The sequence below is a fragment of the Ochotona princeps genome, chromosome 8 (assembly GCF_030435755.1).
Source record: "Ochotona princeps isolate mOchPri1 chromosome 8, mOchPri1.hap1, whole genome shotgun sequence".
Lineage (NCBI taxonomy): Eukaryota > Metazoa > Chordata > Mammalia > Lagomorpha > Ochotonidae > Ochotona > Ochotona princeps.
In genome coordinates, this window is record NC_080839.1 from 64,256,477 (window position 1) to 64,275,433 (window position 18,957).

Below are 18,957 nucleotides of genomic sequence, written 5' to 3' on the forward strand. Positions count from 1 at the left end.
TCAATTCTGGAGTATTAATTCTAAATCTCCACTTTAGGAGAACAACAGAAGTAAGAAAAGAATATGGAACTAAACACAAGAAGGTCAGTTTACCTAACTGGGCTTCAGCCAATAAGTTCAAGTATAATAAGAAAGATTAACATGAGAATACAAAAGGTGGCACATAATACTTGCGGTTCCTCTGCTCTGGCTGTTTACACCTCAGTACTTTTCAAAGTCACATATCACTCTCTATGAACAAGGACGCTCTAAAATGTCTTATGAATCAACAAAGGAATAATTATCTACATCTCCCACATGCATGGAAAAAAAGAATGTAAACTTTTAAAGTTGTGACTTAAACTAGACTTAGGATATTAATGCTTGTTTTCCATTGGACTCATATTTGGCATGCAGGAGGAAACTTAACACCAGGTAAACCACCAAGAAAGCCCAGTGTGCTGTGCTTGACTTGACCACTAGTAGGCCAAGCTAGCACCCTGAAAAAAATGACTGAATATCATAACATCATAACCTGATTTTGAGATAACCAACCTAAGGCAAAACCAGAGAGCCAGAACAAGCTTTCAGCCAGGCAGTCAGACACCTTTAATCTATTTTTTTTTCATTTTTTTATTATATTTTTGACAATCTTTACATAGTTAATTAGGGTAAAAGGGTTCAAGGGCTATAGGAAAGTGGGTAAGACGATTAGGTCCATATTGTTTCCTTCATGTTTAAAAAGGGATGTTAAGGGGGAAGGCCCACCCAGTTTCCAACCCACCCCACGTCGCGGAGGTGGGGCATGCTCTGAGGGTCTTGCTCAAGCGGTTTTGATGGTTCACCAGCTATGAATCTCTGCCAAGCTTGCCACTCCAAGCACAATGAGGTCGTTGAAGAATCTACTAAATCACATAATCCATCATAGAGTCTCCATTTTGCCCAGCTTTTCACTGCCAACATATAGCTGAAGTGGTTGATTGACTTGTTCTGTCCTCTGTCCCTTCTGGGTTAGGGTTCTGAGTCCAGCATTTTGATTGGAAAGATCTCCAAAGAAACTTTGTCTGAGGCGTTCACACACCAGATTCTTGTATGTACTAGCAAGCACAGGGCCCAGCACAGTCCATCACCCCGATCAGCTGGTGGTTGCAATTGCTGGGCTGGTGCTGTTTTCAACCCTGACTTCCACTAGAACCAATGGGTATTGCAGTCCAGCCTGGCTCCTGCCCAGCACACACTCAGCCCTCACATAAACCAGTGGGAGCTGCAGCCTAGTCAGAACGACCCACAATAACCCCCACCAGGCCCACCCCCTGCCCTGGTTTGCCAGTATGTGTAGCAGACTTGTCCAGTCTCTGTCCCACATCCCCTTCGGCTCTCATACATGTCAATGGGTATTAAAGCCTAGTTCCATCTAACCAGCTCAACTATGCAGCCCACACAGATGCTGTTGGGTGTCTGTCTACCACCCCAGCCCCTGTCCTAGTTTTCGTGACCTCCAGTGGGAGTGGTAACCCAAGAGAGAGGAGCCCACTATTTCCCTCCAAGGCCTCTCCCACTCCCAGATTATGCACTCTCCAGGTAGTTCTGTGGTTTGACTTGACAGAATTAGCCCCCAGTGCCAGCTTCTGCCAGCTGATGCTGTGGCTAAGCTCAAACAACCCTCACCCACTCTAATTTTGTTTATACCTGTAGGATTAATCAGCCTGGCCTGGATTTTCCCTGATCTAGTCCACATGAGGCCCACAGGTGTTGTAGCCCTGCCTAGTCTGGTCTGCCCGCATCCCAGCTCGCATCCCAGCTCACACTCTCCAGTGGGAGTAGCTATGCAAGGTAACTCCCCCTTATTCCCCTAAAGGCTCCGCCCCCTCCCTTCCTGGTTCTCATGTGTGCTGTGCTCTTGAGCGCTGTGGTCACATCCAGCGCAGGCAACCTCACATTGGCATTCCGTATTGTGCACTGGTTTTTGTCACGACCTAACCCAACCCAACCCACACTCTGTTCCAGTGCTCGGATTTGCCAGTGGATAACGTGAACTGATTCAGCCTGGTCTGCTCCCGACCCAAGTCAAATGTATGCCAGTGGGAAACTTTCCATGGCCTGTTCTGGGCTGTTTCCTTTCATGCTTCTTGTGCTTGCCTGCAGGGTCTGTGTCCTGCCAGAGCAGTTGCCCAGGCTCCTCCATCAGAACCTCTCCCAATGCCCGATTTCGCGTATACCAGGGGGTCCATGAGCCAGTCCTACTCAGTTCACCTCCTGTCCTCGCAGGAACAGTGCAGTGGCTTTTCCTGACTGGCCTTCAACCCAATCTGATTCTTGCTGTTGGATGTCTCAGCCCAGCCATGGTTTGTCCATAACCACATACAGCTCACACATGGCTCAGTAGGGGTTGAGACCTAGCCTAGTCCATCCCACATCTACCCTGGTCCTCCAGAACACCAGAGGGTGTTGGAGTCTGGCCCGGCTAGGTGTGTCCAGTCCCAGTCCACACTTGTTCCAAGGGAGACTACAACCGTATCCTGGTTAGAACGCAGCCCCCATTCCAGCCCACGCACCCCTTGGTGGGAACCTCAACCCAGTTAGGGTGTCCCTTAGCTCCCCAACTGGGCCTCTTCCCAGCTGTAGATCACACACATGCCAGTGGTTGCTCTGACTCAGCTTGGCTCAGCCCCTCACCTGTCCCGACCTCTGCCTTAGACACTGTGGCTTAGCATCCTTGACTCACGCAGACCAGTAGGTGCAAGAGCCTAGCTCGGCATGCCCTGTGCTGGTCTCTAGTTTCGCTTGTGGGCTAAGCTTGTGGGCTAAGGTTTGCTCAGTCCTGCCCGGTCTACCCTGTTCCATTACCAATTCATACATTAGCCAGCTGTTGGAGTTACTTTGCCCAGCGTGTCTGACCCCCAGATCTGGACCACATGTTCACCAGCAAGAGCTATGACTCTCCAGGGGAGTTCCCCAAGTTCCTCTACTTAATCCACTCCCAGACCCAGTTCTCATACATGCCAGTGGGTTTTAGGCCAGTTTCCGGCAAAGTCTGGCCTTCCATTTGGCCTTGTATGAGCTGATGAACGTTGAAGTCCAGCCCGCCCTACACCCTATTCAGGATGCACTTTCAGGTGCTGCTGCCTTGACCAGTCCAGACTGTTGTCAGTTCCTTTACCTGTGATTGATGGCAGGTTCCTTGGTCACATCCAGCTTAGTCCATTACCACCCCAACTCTTGAGCTAACCAGTGGGGCTAGAATTTCCAGAGGGTTTGGCCCACACATCACCCACAGAATCTACCCCCAGATATGGTTCTTGAGTGCTAGTTAGTGTAATGGCCTTGCATAATGTGACCCTTCTCCTGATCCATCATCATGTCAGGTAACAGGATATGATTCTACTGAACAAGCCCCGAGCCATAGCTTTTGCATGGACTGGTGTTTGGTGGTCAGCATTGTTCAGTGACCACAAGTTCTTCAAAGGAAGAGTTACTGTCATTGGGAATCTTTACGTTTGATTCACGATCCAGAAGCACAGTGGATTCAATCTGGAGCAACCTAAGCAGCAATTCAAGGAACCAAAACCCCAGAGCTGCCCGGCCGGGCGGCAAGCAGGCAGAGCCTGGCACCAAATGGCGCACTGGCCGCCTGGGGACAGCTCACCACGTGCACGTGGTGGCTGGCATCTGGGATCCAGGCATGAGACGCCCCATCCTGAGACCCACCAGCAGCCGGGAGGCTGCTGGAAGTTTAAACCCCCAGGCCCAAGGTTGCACCCCTCCCCAATCCCATTCACTGCCCAATGAGGGCGGAGGGTGGGCCCCGGACCTGCCCAGTCACAGAGATCTTCCCACTCGGTGTACTCACCCCAAAGGGAGCAGCCCCTGGATCCCAGGCAGGCCCGGGGACAGCTCACCACGTGCACATGGTGGCTGGCGTCTGGGATCCAGGCATGAGACGCCCCGTCCTGAGACCCACCAACACCTTTAATCTATATTAGAGACCCTGAGCTCCAGCTTCCTGCTAGTGCAAACCCTGGGAGGCAACAGCAACAGCTCAAGTAATTGGACACCCATGACCCACGAGACCCACATTGTTGCCTTCAGGTTCCTGACCTCAGCACCAGCCCTAGTCATGTGATAAATGGATAGCAGTATCTACTTGCTCTCACTTTCAAAACTCTGCCTCTCAAAAAACAAATAATTTTTAAAATAAATAAATAAATCCCCAAACTATAGTTTCAATCTCCCTCATCTAAGTCTGGTTCACCAGACCAGAAGGTGGGGTAGCTTTTCTAGAAAGGACCAAAATTTTCGGTTCTGTAGTCCCTATGGTCTCTGTAACAAAAATGCAGCACCGCCATTCCAACAGAACAGTCCCAGAAAACATGTCAACAAAAGGACAAGGCTGTGTTCCAACAAAATTTATTTACAAAAACAGGTGGCATGGGCACTTTTAGTCTGACAATTCCTGCTCCAGACAACCTAATTCTTGTTAAACTGGCAGAGGTGTGATCCATGGCAAAGGAACTTGGAAGTGTTGCATGAGAATGAAAATCTGCCAATAAGCCCCTCTTTCTCAACAACATATGCTGCTCAAGATGCTAATTTCCTGGGGCAACAAAATCAACTTTACAGTCATCCAAGCCCATCAAGACTTTAAGTACAAACTGCTAAATCATCCTGCTCTCTGTTACTGTGAGGCTGAATGCTAGGAACTAAGATAACAATAAGAACACATTTGCCATTCTTATTAGAGTTGACCCATTTTCCTCTCAGAATTTCTTCAAATCCTAACTCAGTTTTCTAAGAAAGCAGCTACACTCCCAAAGGAAACACAGCATGTAAGTCTGTCTATGCTAATAACGCCTCCCCGTAACAACTCTATAAAAATGCCATCAGGAGGTCCTGGCATCATGGCCTAGTGGCTAAGTAGCTAAGGGCCTTGCATGCACTGGGATCCCATAAGGGCGCCAGTTCATGTCCTGGCTGCTCCACTTCCCTTCCAGCTCCCTTCTTGTGGCCTGGGAAAGCAGTGAAGGTCCGAAGTCTTGGGACCCTGCACCCGCATGGGAGACCTGAAGGAGGCTCCTGGCTCCTGGCTTTGGATCAGCTCCTTGCAGCCACTTGGGAGTGAACTAGCAGATGGAAGATCTTTCTGTCTCTCCCTCTCTCTGTAAATTTGCCATTCTAAATATATATATATATATATATATGTAATATATATATGTAATATATATATGTAATGTATATATATAATATATATATGTGCTAATCAGGGTAGAACTTATATTTCCTTCAAGATTGCTGCTAGTACTTGGGTATAAAAACTGCAATGTCATTTACAGTAACCATATCAATCTTCTACACAAGAAAAGGTTTTCATAAGACTTAGTGAAAGCAAGAATTACTTTAGGTAACATTTTGCCAAACTAGAAAGCATCTCATGTAACCTGGCAGGCACCATGGCCTAGCCCAGCCTAGTCCATACCGATTCCAGCTCTTGCGAGCACCAGGGATTACTGTGGCCTATCCCAGTCTGGCCCACCCTCACACCCAGCCCACACACATACTGATGGGTGCCGCAGCCTTGCCCAGCCCAGTCTGCCCACAGCCCCATCTCTTGTACTCATCAGTGGGTGCTGCAGCTTAGCAGGAGATTCCCCTTAGTTCCCCTATCAGATTCATTCTGAGCCCCAGATGTTGGACATGCCAGAGGGTAATTCAGACCAGTCTGCCATTGCCCAGTCTCAGCTCCTGCCAGTATGTGTTGCACCTCACCCAACCTGGCACAGCCCACAGCACAAGTGAGATCCGGATCTGGAAGCTGGCTGGTAAGGGAACTTGCAGAGTTCCCCTGCTAGGCCACAGCTCCCTGCGGTTAGCACGACAACCGGGGCTGGGAGCAGACAGGGCTGGGCAAGGCTGCAACACACACTGGCATAAGTGAGAGTCAGGACAGGTTGCAGGCCAGGTCACATGAGGGCTGGGGATGAGGCAGGCTGGGCAAGGCTACTGCATGCATCATTGAGAGGTGGGACTAGCAGCAGGCCAGGCTGAGTCACATACAGGTCTCTAAAGCCATCACATAACCATCTCCCAATCCTGGGTGTTAATGTACTTTGACAACTCGCCCTCCTGCAAGAGGAGAAGAAAAAAAAACTGAAGCATTTGTCTTCCATTCCTTGACCCTCTCCAACACTCTAACACTTCAAACTTTGTTTCTTTTTACTTCAGCCCAAATTGGGAAATAAGGAATATCATTCTTCATTCATGGAGGGAGCTAGACATTCATGACTGAATGCCTTGGATTCTGCCAGGGTCAGTGCTAGACACAGGGAAGAGAAACACAACTCAGAGGTTTTCTGTGTTTACCATGTCTAAAGCCTAGCATGAGAGAACAAGTGAAGAACCACAAGCCATACCGAGTACCATGACAACCAAGTGGATGAGGAGACAGAGGGAGAAAGCCACAGCCAAAGAATGGCAGGAGCCATTAGAAGCCACAAAGGGCTTTTCCCCCCTCCCTGTGTAAAATGAAGCACAACTGTTAGCATGGTATGTGGTACTAGGGTCAATCCTGAGGACAGCTATCATTATTCAATTGGGCTTAGGCATAAAGTCTTTACAAATTCACAACCCACAGGGCCTGGAGCAGTAGCCTAGTGCCTAAAACCTCACCTTATGCCTGCCGAGATCCCATATGGGCGCCGGTTTGTGTCCTGGCTGTTCCACTTCCCATCCAGCTCCCTGCTTGTGGCCTGGGAACGCAGTAGAGGATGCCCCAAAGCCTTGGGAGCCTGCCACCCTGATGGAAGACCTGAAGAAGGCTCCTGGCTCTCAGCTTCAGATCAGCTTAGCTCTGGTCGTTGAGGCCACTTGGGAGTGAACCAGCAAACAAAAGCTCTCTCTCCGTATCTCCCTCTATCTCCTTTCAGTATATCTGTCTTTCCAATAAAAATAAAATAGGGCCCGGAGTGATAGCCTTGTGGCTAAATCCTTGTCTTACATGCTCGGGATTCCATATAGGAGCTAGTTCATATCCCAGTTTCTCTACTTCCCATCCAGCTCCCTGCTTGTAGCCTGGAAAAGCAGTGGAGGACGGCCCTAAGCCTTGAGACCCTGCAGTCATGAGGGAGACCCGGAAGAACCTCTGGGCTCCTGGCTTCAGATCGGCTCAGCTTCAGCTGCTGAGGCCTCTTGGGGAATGAACCAGCAGATGGAAGATCTTTCTCTCTGTATCTTCTTCTCTATGCATATCTGTCTTTCCAATAAAAATAATAAATAAATCTTTAAAAAGAAAAAAAATCACAACCCGGGGCCCGGTGGCGAGGCCTAGTAGCTAAAGTCCTCGCCTTGAACGCCCCGGAATCCCATATGGGCGTCGGTTCTAATCCCAGCAACTCCACTTCCCATCCAGCTCCCTGCTTGTGGCCTGGGAAAGCAGTCAAGCATGGCCCAATGCATTGGGACACTGCACCCGCGTGGGAGACCTGGAAGAGGTTCCTGGTTCCCGGCATCATCAGACGGAAGATCTTCCTCTCTGTCTCTCCTCCTCTCTGTATATCTGACTTTGTAATAAAATAAATAAATCTTTAAAAAAAAAAAATCACAACCCACAAAGGTCAATGTGAGTCCCACCATCTACCAAGGTCAATTCTTGAGCAAGAATATTCCAATTTTCCAGATGAGTTTCCCTCCCTCCAGCTAAGTTAGGTCACTTAAACACAAAATTACAAGGGAACCCAATCATTAAAAACTGTTAATATAGGGTCTGGCACACCAGCACCAGCATTCCATACGGATACTGGTTCTAGTCCTGGCTGTTCTACTTTCAATCCAGCTCCCTACTTGTGGCCTGGGAGAGCAGTTGAGGATGGACCCAGCACCCATGTGGGGGACCCAGCATGTGGAAGTCCCAGAAAGAAGTTCCTGGCTCCTGGCTGCTGGCTCCCAATCTGCTCAGCTCTGACCATAGCGGCCATTTGGGGAGTAAACCAGTGGATGGAAGCTATCTCTCTGTCTCTCTTTCCATCTGCAAATCTGCCTTTCAAATACAGATAAATAAAACTTCAAAAAAAAGATGCAAAGTGTCTGATTAGACACTAAATTTTAAAAAATGTTAATACAAAATAAATATCAAGGAAGCCAAAAGAGCTAATTTTCACATAGAAATATGAGCCTTCACTGACCCCAAAGACACAAAGGGTTGAGAGCATGAAAAAAGCTTCTCAACCAGATCCTTTCTGTTTCTGGCACAAAGCAGAAACTTAATAAACATTCAGAATATTTGCACATCTGAATAAAGGTAAGAACTCATTTGCATGTCTATTAAAGTAGCAGTGTAATTTAACCTGTCAGTGCTATTCCCTTGCAAAGCACCATCTGTCGCAGCAAGTTGAGAACTCTTTAAAAAATTTTATGTATGTATTTATTTGAAAAATGGAGCAGGAACAAGAGAGGGAAACGCAGAGAGAAGGAGTAGAGGCAGAAAGAGATACAGCCATCTTCCATTCACTGCTTCATTCCCCAAATGGTCACAACAGCCTGATCTGGACCAGACTGAAGCCAGGAGCCAGGAGCTCCATCCAACTCTCCAATGGAGTGGCAGGGGCCCAAGCTGCTGGACCATCTTCTGATGCCCTCCTGGGCACATTACCACCAAGAACCTGAACCAGAAATGTGATATGGGCTGTTAGAGTACCGAGTGGTAGCAAGAACTAAGTCCTTTCTGACTCTAATAAAATTCAAATAATTTTGGAGCATGTCTATGAAACTGTCACTTGTTTTGAGCCAAACTACCCTATCCTGACTCAACTACAACCATAAACTACCTAGATCCAATGTCTTGAAATGAGTATTTCCATATACCTTCTAGCATACATTTTCGTATCTTCTTTTTAGAGATATCCTGAAGTTCTAAAGTCAGGATTACCTAACATTTGAGAACTAACACATGAACACTACAATAATACAGCCTCTTGCTTGTTGAAGTTTATTTCTTGGTTTTCTTAACTGCTCTTCAGATTGCAATGTAATAGAATCTCTCTTTGATGTCACGGTTCTCAAAGTACAGCCTCCAAAATGGATGCAAATTCTTGGACACTGTTCCAGATCTACAGACTCAAACACTGTAGGAGTGGGAACCAGCAATTCACTCTGGAACAAGCCCTCCAGGCAAGTCTGATGCATGCTCATGTTTGAGGACCACTAGTAACAGAAGCACGTGGGGGCTTCCCTTGGCTGCTAAGGTGAAGGAAAAGCCACTACTCACAACTGAGTGGGTAACACCTACCTCCTTCCCATGACATTAAACACTGCCCTGCAAACAAGAGGTGTAATACAGCTCAGCAAGTATTCCTTAAGTGTCCACTAAATGCAGGCACAGTGCTACCAGGAAGCTAAGATAGGAAAACACCAAATCTAAGCTTAAAATGAAAAGGTAGAACAGGGAAGGCATATATTAATGGAATTGGAAGCAGAAAGTTTCTTTAAACTACTTTTTAATCAACCAAGACTTCAAGAACTACACCCACAGAGAACATGACTCACTGAGCACCCAGTTCTCATTTCAGTGAATACCGTCTTTTTTTATCTGCTAACAAGTAAAGAGAGCAGTGTGGCAGAAGAGTTAGAGTAATTAGACAAATGTATGCAAATTAGAAGACAAACAGGTTTGCCTGCTAAGCTAAAGAAAGTAAGCTTTAACAAGAGATAAGAAGATAAGACAAAAGGTGGAGTAATTTAGAGAAGGAACTTGAAGTCCTCATGAGAAAAATCTATAGCTCAAATACATGATAAACATATGGAAGCCACAGCAGTTACTTAAATAGGAGAACATCTTTAAAGGAAAAACCATTCACTCTGACCAACCTACTGTTATTGCATGTGATTACAAAAAGAACGAAAAAAATCTTTTACTGGTTGAGGTGCCCAACGGAGATGCTCTCTGCTCTGTGCCCATAAGCCATAGCAACCAAGGCCCACTAGAGTCCATGCAGATCTTCCTGTACAAGGAGACAGCTCAGCCAGGGTGTGCCACAAGTTGGGCAGTGACAGTCTGATAAAATGCCCTGGACATGACTGAGCCACACACTACACTGTGATACAAGGGTCTGGAACCTACTCTGCTTCAGGGTAGGGAACAGCTCACAGGAGCTCACAGGTGTGGTATCCCGGGTCCGAGTGCTGGGTGGTGGCTGTGTGGCTCAGGTTTGTACTACTCACCAGGCCACTGCCAAAGCTCTGGTGGCTTTTTACCAGAAATATGAATGAGGCTTCCAAGGAGATCAAACCTATCCTCCCCTGGCTGGGCTGGCTAGCTTGCTGGTAGCTGACTCCATCACAAGGAGCCCAGAACGTAGAGGCCCTGGTGCCTAAGCCTGCTACCAGAAATCCTATCAGTAAGCCCAGCAATACGATCGGGGCCAGGGGATTTTAAAGTTCAAAAACAAATTCTTATTCTTTTAGAAAAAAAAAAAATTGAAGTCAAAGACTATCTGTGGGACCTTAACTACACACAGGCCTCTCTCATGACCCTTTCCATCTGCCCAGCAAGTTGCAACCCCATGCAGGCCCCGGTCTCCCAAGGATTAACTCCACAGCTTAGCCTGTTTCTCAGAGGTAACAGGATGAGCAATTTTGGCCTGATACATCTAGCCACTGGCTTAACCGCAAGTTCCTGCTTCCTATTTGTCAAGTTATCTGCCAAGGGATTGGATAAACACTGGGAGGAACTCAAGGGATTTAGGGTGGCCACTAGAGGATTGGATAAACACTGGGAGGAACTCAAGGGATTTAGGGTGGCCACTACTGGGAGGAACTCGAGGATTTAGGGTGGCCCCTTGAGGACTGGATAAACACTGGAAGGAGCTAGGGAGAGTATAAAAGAAAGCCTGGAGTTGCAATAAAGATCAATCTATCATCGATCGGCATTCTGTGTACTGCGTGTTGTCTTGTGCTGTAACCCTAGTCCCTCCGCTCGGCTCGGGGTACGTGGCGACGTGGGCGTTGCCAACAGCAACCCTGACCCTTCACTACAGCATACTTTCCCCTGCTCTTCCTCCTGGGATGTCTGCAGGAGGGAACATGTTACATATCAGTTAATGTTCAAAACCAGGGAAGCACAAATGTCTGGCATGTTTGTTTCTGATTTACTTTCACTAATGTAGAATTATGTGTCACATACTTTAGAAATCTCAACCCAGGGCCCAGCACCGTGGCTCAACTGGCTAACCCTACACCCTATGGCACCAGCATCCCACATGAGAGTCAGTCTGTGTCCCAGCTGCTCCAATTCCAATCCAGCTCTCTGCTTATGGTCTAGGAAAAGCAGCACAGGATGGCCCAAGTCCTTGGGACCCTGCACCCATGTGAGAGACCCAGAAAAAGGTCCTGACTTCTGGCTTCGGAACAGCTCAACTCTAGCTTGAGGCCTTTTGGGGAGTAAATCATCAAATGGAAGACTTTATCTCTCCTTCTCTTTGTAAATCTGCCTTTTTAATAAAAATTGATCTTTAAAAAATGTATTAATTCACTCAAGCATTATGCCTCTACAAAGTAGGTACTACACCATTTCAAATAAGGCAATCTAGTTAAAGAGATAAAGTTACCTCCTGAGGAGCACACTGCTAGTATGTAAGTTCCTTTACTATTAGCCCCAAAGCTAGTTAGTTCATCTCAATTAGAGCTAACCATAAATGAAATGTTCTTAGTTCCACGGTCCCTCCTTTTTTGCAGTTTTGCTTTCTGTAGTTCAGTTACCTGTGCTTAACTGTTACCAGAAAATAATAAACGGAAAGTTCCAGGTATAAATAATTCAAGTTTTAAGCTGTGTGTTATTCTGAGTAGTGTAATGAAATCTCACTCCATCGCAGCAGGCGCGTGAACCATTCCAGCACCCGTCATTTGCTCTCTTAACAGCAGACCCCAGGCAGTATTTATGCTCCAGTAACCCCTAAGGAGTAACCTAAGGTTGTGTCATAATGACCACCTCTTGTCACCTACGCTGTCATCTTCCTTCATCCACAAGAAGGGTGTGTACAAGACACTTTGAGGGGCACAGAGATTGTATTTACATAACTTTCACTGCAACATAGTTAAAATTGTTCTATTTTATTAGTAGTTGTTACTGTCAATTTCCTACTACGCCTAATCAATAAGTTAAATGTTATCATAAGGATATATGGATACATAGACAAAAAAAACTTCCGATAACAGGTTTTGGTACTATCTAAGGTTTTGAGCATCCTGTGGGGGTCTTAGAACATATGCCCTGAACACAAGCAGAGAAAGCACCACACTCCATCAAATGTCTGACTAGGAAACACAAGCCCACTTGCCTGCTACGCCAATTGTAACAGTTTAAACATAAACATTTTTTTTCCTCATAGTGTATTTTTCCCAAATGCAAACATCAGACACACATCCAATTAAGCACATAAGTTTGAAGGTCTTTACACTAACATTTATAGACGTCATTCAAAACCAAGTAGCACCTGCAAGGCAAAGTTGGTATTTCATGCTTTGCTTGAAGAGGCGGCACAGTATAAAGAACACAGACTCCACAGCCAAACTGCCTGGGCTCAACTCTCAGCTCCACTACTGACTGACTATGGAACCTTAACCAAGCAACTTAACCTTGTCCCAGCAAGACAGGCAAAATAACAGTGCCTTCACCTCAAGGGGCAGTTAACGAATATCACAAGAGATAACATAAAGGATTTAAATAATGCCTGGCACATAGTACTTAATAAATGTTTGCTATCATTGTTATCATCCAGCTCTTGCCAGCCTTCCTCCACAGAGGTCACACGCCCACTGCCTTCCTCGTGTACTATGGTCTTTTGGGTTTCTACACCTTAGTTCTCTTAGGTCACTTTGATAAGAACGTATTTCCTCAAGTCTACAATAAGCAGTGGGCAAATCCGTATCCTGCGAAGCTCTACATACCCAAGCATTACAACAGCTGGAGAAGTAAGCCATCATCAACCAACTGGTCTTCAGAAGGTAAAAGATCCAGTTACAGATGTTTCCTCCAAACAAACACCTAAAAAGGTAGAACTTTTCACCCTTCCACTAAAGCTTTCTCTCCCCAAATCTGCAGCAGTTTCCTCCCCATTCTTCCTTCAGTCATTCATTCTCCTACCTGCGGAAATAATCCTTTCTACAGGGCATATATAAAACTCTAAGACCACCTGGATATTTGTCAAGCCTTATGAATGTACTTACCTGGAAGAGAGGGCAGTTCCCCACAGCTGGGAGACCATAGGGTATACTAAAGATAAGTTGTGCTTGAATTAACTGTAGCATCCAGGTGATGCTCATTAACATATCAGAGTCAATTTGCAGTCACAATAAACAAAAATCAGAAGATCAAGAATTTCTCAGCGATAGCACTGTGGCACAGTGGGTTAAGCCAGCACTGTGATATTAGCACCCTGTATTAAAGTGCCAGTTTGAGTCCCAGCTGCTTCACTTCCAATCAGCTTCCTGATAAAATACCTAGCAAGGAGGCAGAAAATGACCTAAACACTTGCCCCCACCAACACACCAACTCCAACTAGGATGGAGTTCCTATCTCCTGGCTTCAGCCTGGCACAGCTCTGGCTGTTCCACGCATCTGGGAGTAAACCAGCAAAGCAGAAGATTCTCCGTCTCTCTCAATCCCCCTTTCATGTCCTGCCTTTCAAATAAATATTACTTACAAAATAACTTTTCATACTGTTTCTATAGCAGCTCAGGAGGAAAAAGTGTTCAAATATTCAAAACCATTCCCTCAAGTGATATTTCTTTTTAACTCATCTGAAAAAAAAAATAGAAGAAAACAAAGATTTGTTTATTTGAAAAGCAGAGGTACAGAGAGATCTTCATCTACCAGTTCACTCCCTAAATGGTCACAATAACCAGGTCTGGGTCAGGCCACAGGAGCCAGGAACCCCATCCCAGTCTCCCACAAGGGTGGCAGGAGCCCAAGCACTTGGGCCTGCCCTCCAGGACATTAGCAGGGTGCTAGACTGGGAATGGAACAGCCAGGACTTGAACTAGCATCCTGGAGACACAGGCAGTAGTATAATGGGCTGTTACAACACTGGCCACCAAAAAGTGACACTTCAAAACACATTTTTTTTTGGGGGGGGAGGAAGGGGTAAAGGATTTACTTATTTTTATTGGAAAGGCATATTAAATTTATGGAGGCAGAAGAGACAGAAAGACCCTCCATTTGCTGGTTTAACTCCCAAGATAGCCACAACAGCCAGAGCTGAGCTGATCCCGAAGCCAGGAGGCAGCAGCTTCCTCCAGATCACCCATGTGGGTGCAGGGTGCCAAGGCCTCTACTGCTTCCCCAGCCCACAAGCAGGGGGCTGGACAGAAAGTGAACAGCCAGGTCATAACCCGGTTCCCATATGGGATCCCAGAGCTTGCAAAGTAAGAATTTAACCATTCAACCCGGCACTGGGCCCCTAAAACAAGTTTCCTCTAATTACAAGTCCACAGACCACACCTTCTTGTGACCCCATCCAATACTCAGTGCCCTGTACAAAAAGTTATTGTAACTCTTTTGAAAAGCATTTTAGTATAATGCTTCCTAATCCCCAACCTTAGTAACTCATCAGTTCTACCACCCAGTCATCCCACGAGAGTTTGAGTCATTTCAGATTCCTCAGCTCTTACGTGGCTTGCACACCACTTGCGACTAGCTAGTCAAGTTACCACATTAACTCAAGGGTCCCAGAGATCATGCAGATAAACTGAACAACGCAGACCGGCATGAAGCACTGGCAGGAAAGTGGCACCAGGAGAGCGCATCCGCTCTGCCAGAGGTTAGGCGCTACTCGGCTCCAGCTGATCCTTGTCGAGAGCAAGTTCAGGGCCAGTGCTGTCCAATTTCTGTTCTTTACAGAGCTCAGAAAGAGGGACTTCTATGAGGAAGATGTTAATTTTGCTTTTATGTGTATTTATCAGGTGAAATGCAGAGACAGGAAGATATCTTCCACCTGCTAGTTCACTAAACAAATGCCCACAAGAGCTGCAACTGGGTCAGGCTGAAGCCAGGGGCCAGGGACACCTGGGTCTCACACGGGAGTGACAGCAACCCAAGAGCTTGAGCCATCTGCTTGCCACAGATTGTGCATTAGCAGCAACTAGCACTCAGGAGACCAATTCTGATATGTGGGCATCCCAAGGGGTATTTTAAACTCGCTCCTAAACATTCTAATTTTAAAACAGTATAGGCCAAAGTAAGCCTATGTGTGACCAAAGTCAGGGTGCGAGTTAATCAAACCCCTACTCCTTCCCTTCTGTCTCCACCACCTTGATGCAGGCCTTCTCAACATTTCTCACCTCGTTTATGCACAGCATCTTCAATCCCCACCTCCACCACCACCCACACATCCTCCACGCTACCTGGCAGCTTTCTAAAGTCAAATCTGATCCAGTTGAAGCTCTTCAGTGACTGCTCAGACCGTAGAGCTCGAAGATGTGCCTAAACCCTCCTGTGGTATCTGTTCCATTTGCAGATAGTAACACTGTCCCACCTAAAGCTAAAAAGGACCTATGAATTTACCAAACACCTTCCCCAGATGTCTATGACACCAGTGGCTCTCAGATGCCAGAGATGCTGATCTGTCGGCTAAATGCAAAACTTCTTCACATCAAATCATCCCCTCCAACAGGAATCCCCCTCCCCTGCAGTCTCATCCCCTGCCCCTCCTGTGCCTAAACACGTTCCCCTCTCTTCCAGGTCCTAGGAAGCCCTCACAGAGCTGCGTCTCTGCACTCCTCTGCCCTCCCCCTTCACTCAGTGACCTGGAACCTGCTCAGCCTTCATCCTTCAGACTAACCTTTGCCCCTTGACTTCCACACCCTCTGAAGTCCTTCTCAGCTCTGATCCATCCACACCCTGGGAGCTGCCTGCTCTCCCCTCCCACAACACCCAACCCTTCCCTAATGGCATCATTTAACTATTTATAACTGTCTAGTTATATACCCAGATGCCACCAAACTGGGTTCTCTGAAGCGAGAAACTGCAGCTCAGCTAATTTTACAGGCTCAGTGTTGCACCTGACAGAGCAGTCCCTTCATAAACACTTCTCAAACAAACAAAATCAAACTGTATGGGGGAGCAGATGGTATCGAAGTGAACCAGTGCGTGGGGCTCTCTGTCTCTGATTCTCTCGTATGTCTCAGCTCTCAATAAATTAGTCATTAAAAAACAAAACAAGGGCCCGGAGCAGTGGCCTAGTAGCTAACGTCCTTGCCTTGCACGTGCCTGGGATTGCACGTGCCGGTTCTAATCCCAGCAGCACTGCTTCCCATCCAGCTCCCTGCTTGTGGCCTGGGAAAGCAGCTGAGGACGGCCCAAAGCCTTGGGACCCTGTACTCACCCACATGGTAGACCTGGAAGAACCTCCTGGTTCCTGGCTTCAGAGAGGTGCAGCTCCATCCATTGAGGTCACTTGGGGAGTGAATCATTGGATGGAGGATCTTCCTCTCTGTATATTGGACTTTGCAATAAAAATAATTAAAATATTTTTTTAAAAAACTGCATGAACCAGTGAGGCTGAAGACCAAATTCTGGCTGTGTAGCATGTTCATCAGCATGTCAATGGTCTACTCTTGAAGACTTGGTAATTATTACTGTAATTTACTAGTAATAGTTATCATGATTTGTGAGGTCAGTTTGTTCTTGTTGACAACCAAGTGAATGAACTCCTATAATAGGATGAAACTATATTCTTACAAGTAAACAGGTTGGTTCACAGTACATCTCTCTGCAGCAAATTGAAACAATGTGAAGCCAGCAGCTACAGTAGCAAGTAAGCCTAGACTGGACAGCTGAGGCACATTGCACAGCCAGTGCACCCTCAGAAGGGGGGAAATCCCTCAGCTACGAAGGTTTGCACTAAAATTAGGTAAGATGGAGGGCAGGAATGACAGGGCACAAGAGGGTGAAAGCCCTCAAGATCAAGCAAAAGGATCTGCGGTGCAGACAGCGACCAGGGGGGCCTTAAACCCCTGACATCTTCACATTCAAAACACAGAATCTTCTCATATCACCTGCATGTCCAGCGCCTTCTTCCACACCATTTTACATTTTCAATCCATCAATATTTTACTGGGTACCTGAACAAGATGGCTACAGGCCCTGCCCTCCCAGAACTCCTATCCTTAATGAGAAAGCAGAGATTTAACTAACCAGTCGACTGTTTAATCAAACTGTGTTAAGCGACACAATGGGGAAGGCAAGTGCTAGCAGGGCATTAACAATCTATTGCATGCTTTCTTCAACACTGGCAGCCAGTCCAGAAAGCTCGTCTACACAGCACCCTTTTTAGCAGTAATTCTTACATTAACTGTCAGGCGTGCAACTGTCGCTTTCAGACCTACCTCTGAGGAAGATACAGAAATGAAGCTATTTCAAAAGCAATTTGTTTCACCAACTGCTTTTAAAGTATGGAGTTTTTCTCATCTCTTGACTCTGCTATGAAAGGTCACAGCAAGGAAAAAAGGTCTCTTGAGGATTCTGAGTCCTTACCCATTAAAAAATCATTAATATTAAAAAAAATCATTTTGGGGTCTAGAGCAATAGTCTATGGGCTAAATCCTCACCTTGATGGCACCAGGATCCCATTTGGGCACTGGTTCTAATCCCAGTTGCCCCACTTCCCATCCAGCTCCCTACGTGTGGTCAGGGAAAGCATAAAGGATAGCCCAAAGTCTTGGGACCCTGCACCACATGGGAGACCCAGAAGAAACTTCTGGCTCCTGGCTTCATATCAGCTCAGCTCTGGCCATTGCAGCCACTTGGGAAGTGAACCAGCAGACAGAAGATCTTTCTTTATGTATCTCCTTCTCTATATATTTGCCTACCGAATGAAAATAATAAACAAATCTTTATAAAAAAAAAGGCATCTCAATAGCAGGAAGAAAAGACTTGTACGCACATCTCATATTCCAGCAAAACTAACCCCACTTGTTTCTTTCCCTTTGGATGCTACTAGATCTGTCACAGCTCTGAATAAAGAAAATACTTGAAAACTGTAGAGCTCCTAAGCCTGTTTTTTTCCAAGGATGTCTCATTGCAACTAAAACACCACCAGCAACATGTATTTTCGTGACCACTGGACACTTGCTAAATTGACCTTTGTTTTCCAGGATAGGAAATCTGCTGTCAGACACAGGGACTAAGATAAGAGAGCAAAGTGGGGAACAGAAAACCACACTGAAATTTCCTGGTAACAGGACACTCGACACCCAACCAGTAGAAAAAATAAGTTTAAAGAAAGGCTGCCTCTAAGATGAATGAGATTCCTGGTGACGCTGCCACCCATGAAACAGAATCAGCAGTTACTGACAAAGGCAGGACTTACTAGGGAAGAAAATGTTTTCTCTGTCAATATTTACAGTGCTGAACAGATAACAAAAAGGGGGACAGGAGGTTAAGGCAAAACGAAGTGTCTGGTTAACAGCTTCAGAAAGCTGTAAGGCCCTCCCCCACCCTGAGTTACAAACTTCACTTTGAGCCACTGATCGTTTTAGGACCTCATCCCTGTTCAGCATATCACACTACAATACTTCTTGGGAGGAAAGGATCATACTGCACGGCCTGCAGGTCCACTTACAGGTTGTTTGTTGTTGTTCGTTTGTTTTCAATCCCAGTTTAGCCATTCATTCCCCCGACTAAAAGCAGCTCGGAACTCATGGTGGGTGGCAGGTAGTGGCTGTCTGGCTGCTGAGTGGCCAGCCTTGAAAAGAGTTCGGCAAAGGAGACCCCAGATTTGCAGGAAAGTTAACCAGTAGCACTAAGGAGGAGATCATCATCTCGTGCCAGGCGCTTCCCAAACCTTGACCCATCCTTTGCATGATAGAAATTCCCACCCGCAGCTCACCAAAGTCAAAGGTGAGCTGAATGGGGTTCAAGCGCCCTGCCCAGGAGGGCCAAATGCCTTAGGTACCAGGCCGGTGGGCAGCAGGCAGCAGACCAGGGTCCTTCCC

The 18,957-nt window shown here is 46.5% G+C and overlaps 1 protein-coding gene across 3 annotated transcripts in view; it reads right to left on the minus strand.

Annotated features, from left to right (window-relative positions):
- The window catches only part of SELENOI (selenoprotein I), a 41,457-nt gene that overhangs the window by 20,849 nt on the left and 1,651 nt on the right, over positions 1–18,957 (minus strand). The window contains exon 1 of one of the 3 annotated variants that reach the window (XM_058668178.1): positions 11,725–11,996. The exons of the other annotated variants lie outside the window; for them this stretch is intronic. The gene's annotated coding sequence lies outside the window, so the exon portion shown is untranslated. Of the gene's footprint in view, positions 1–11,724; positions 11,997–18,957 lie in introns of those variants that run through there. 3 annotated transcript variants of the gene reach the window in all.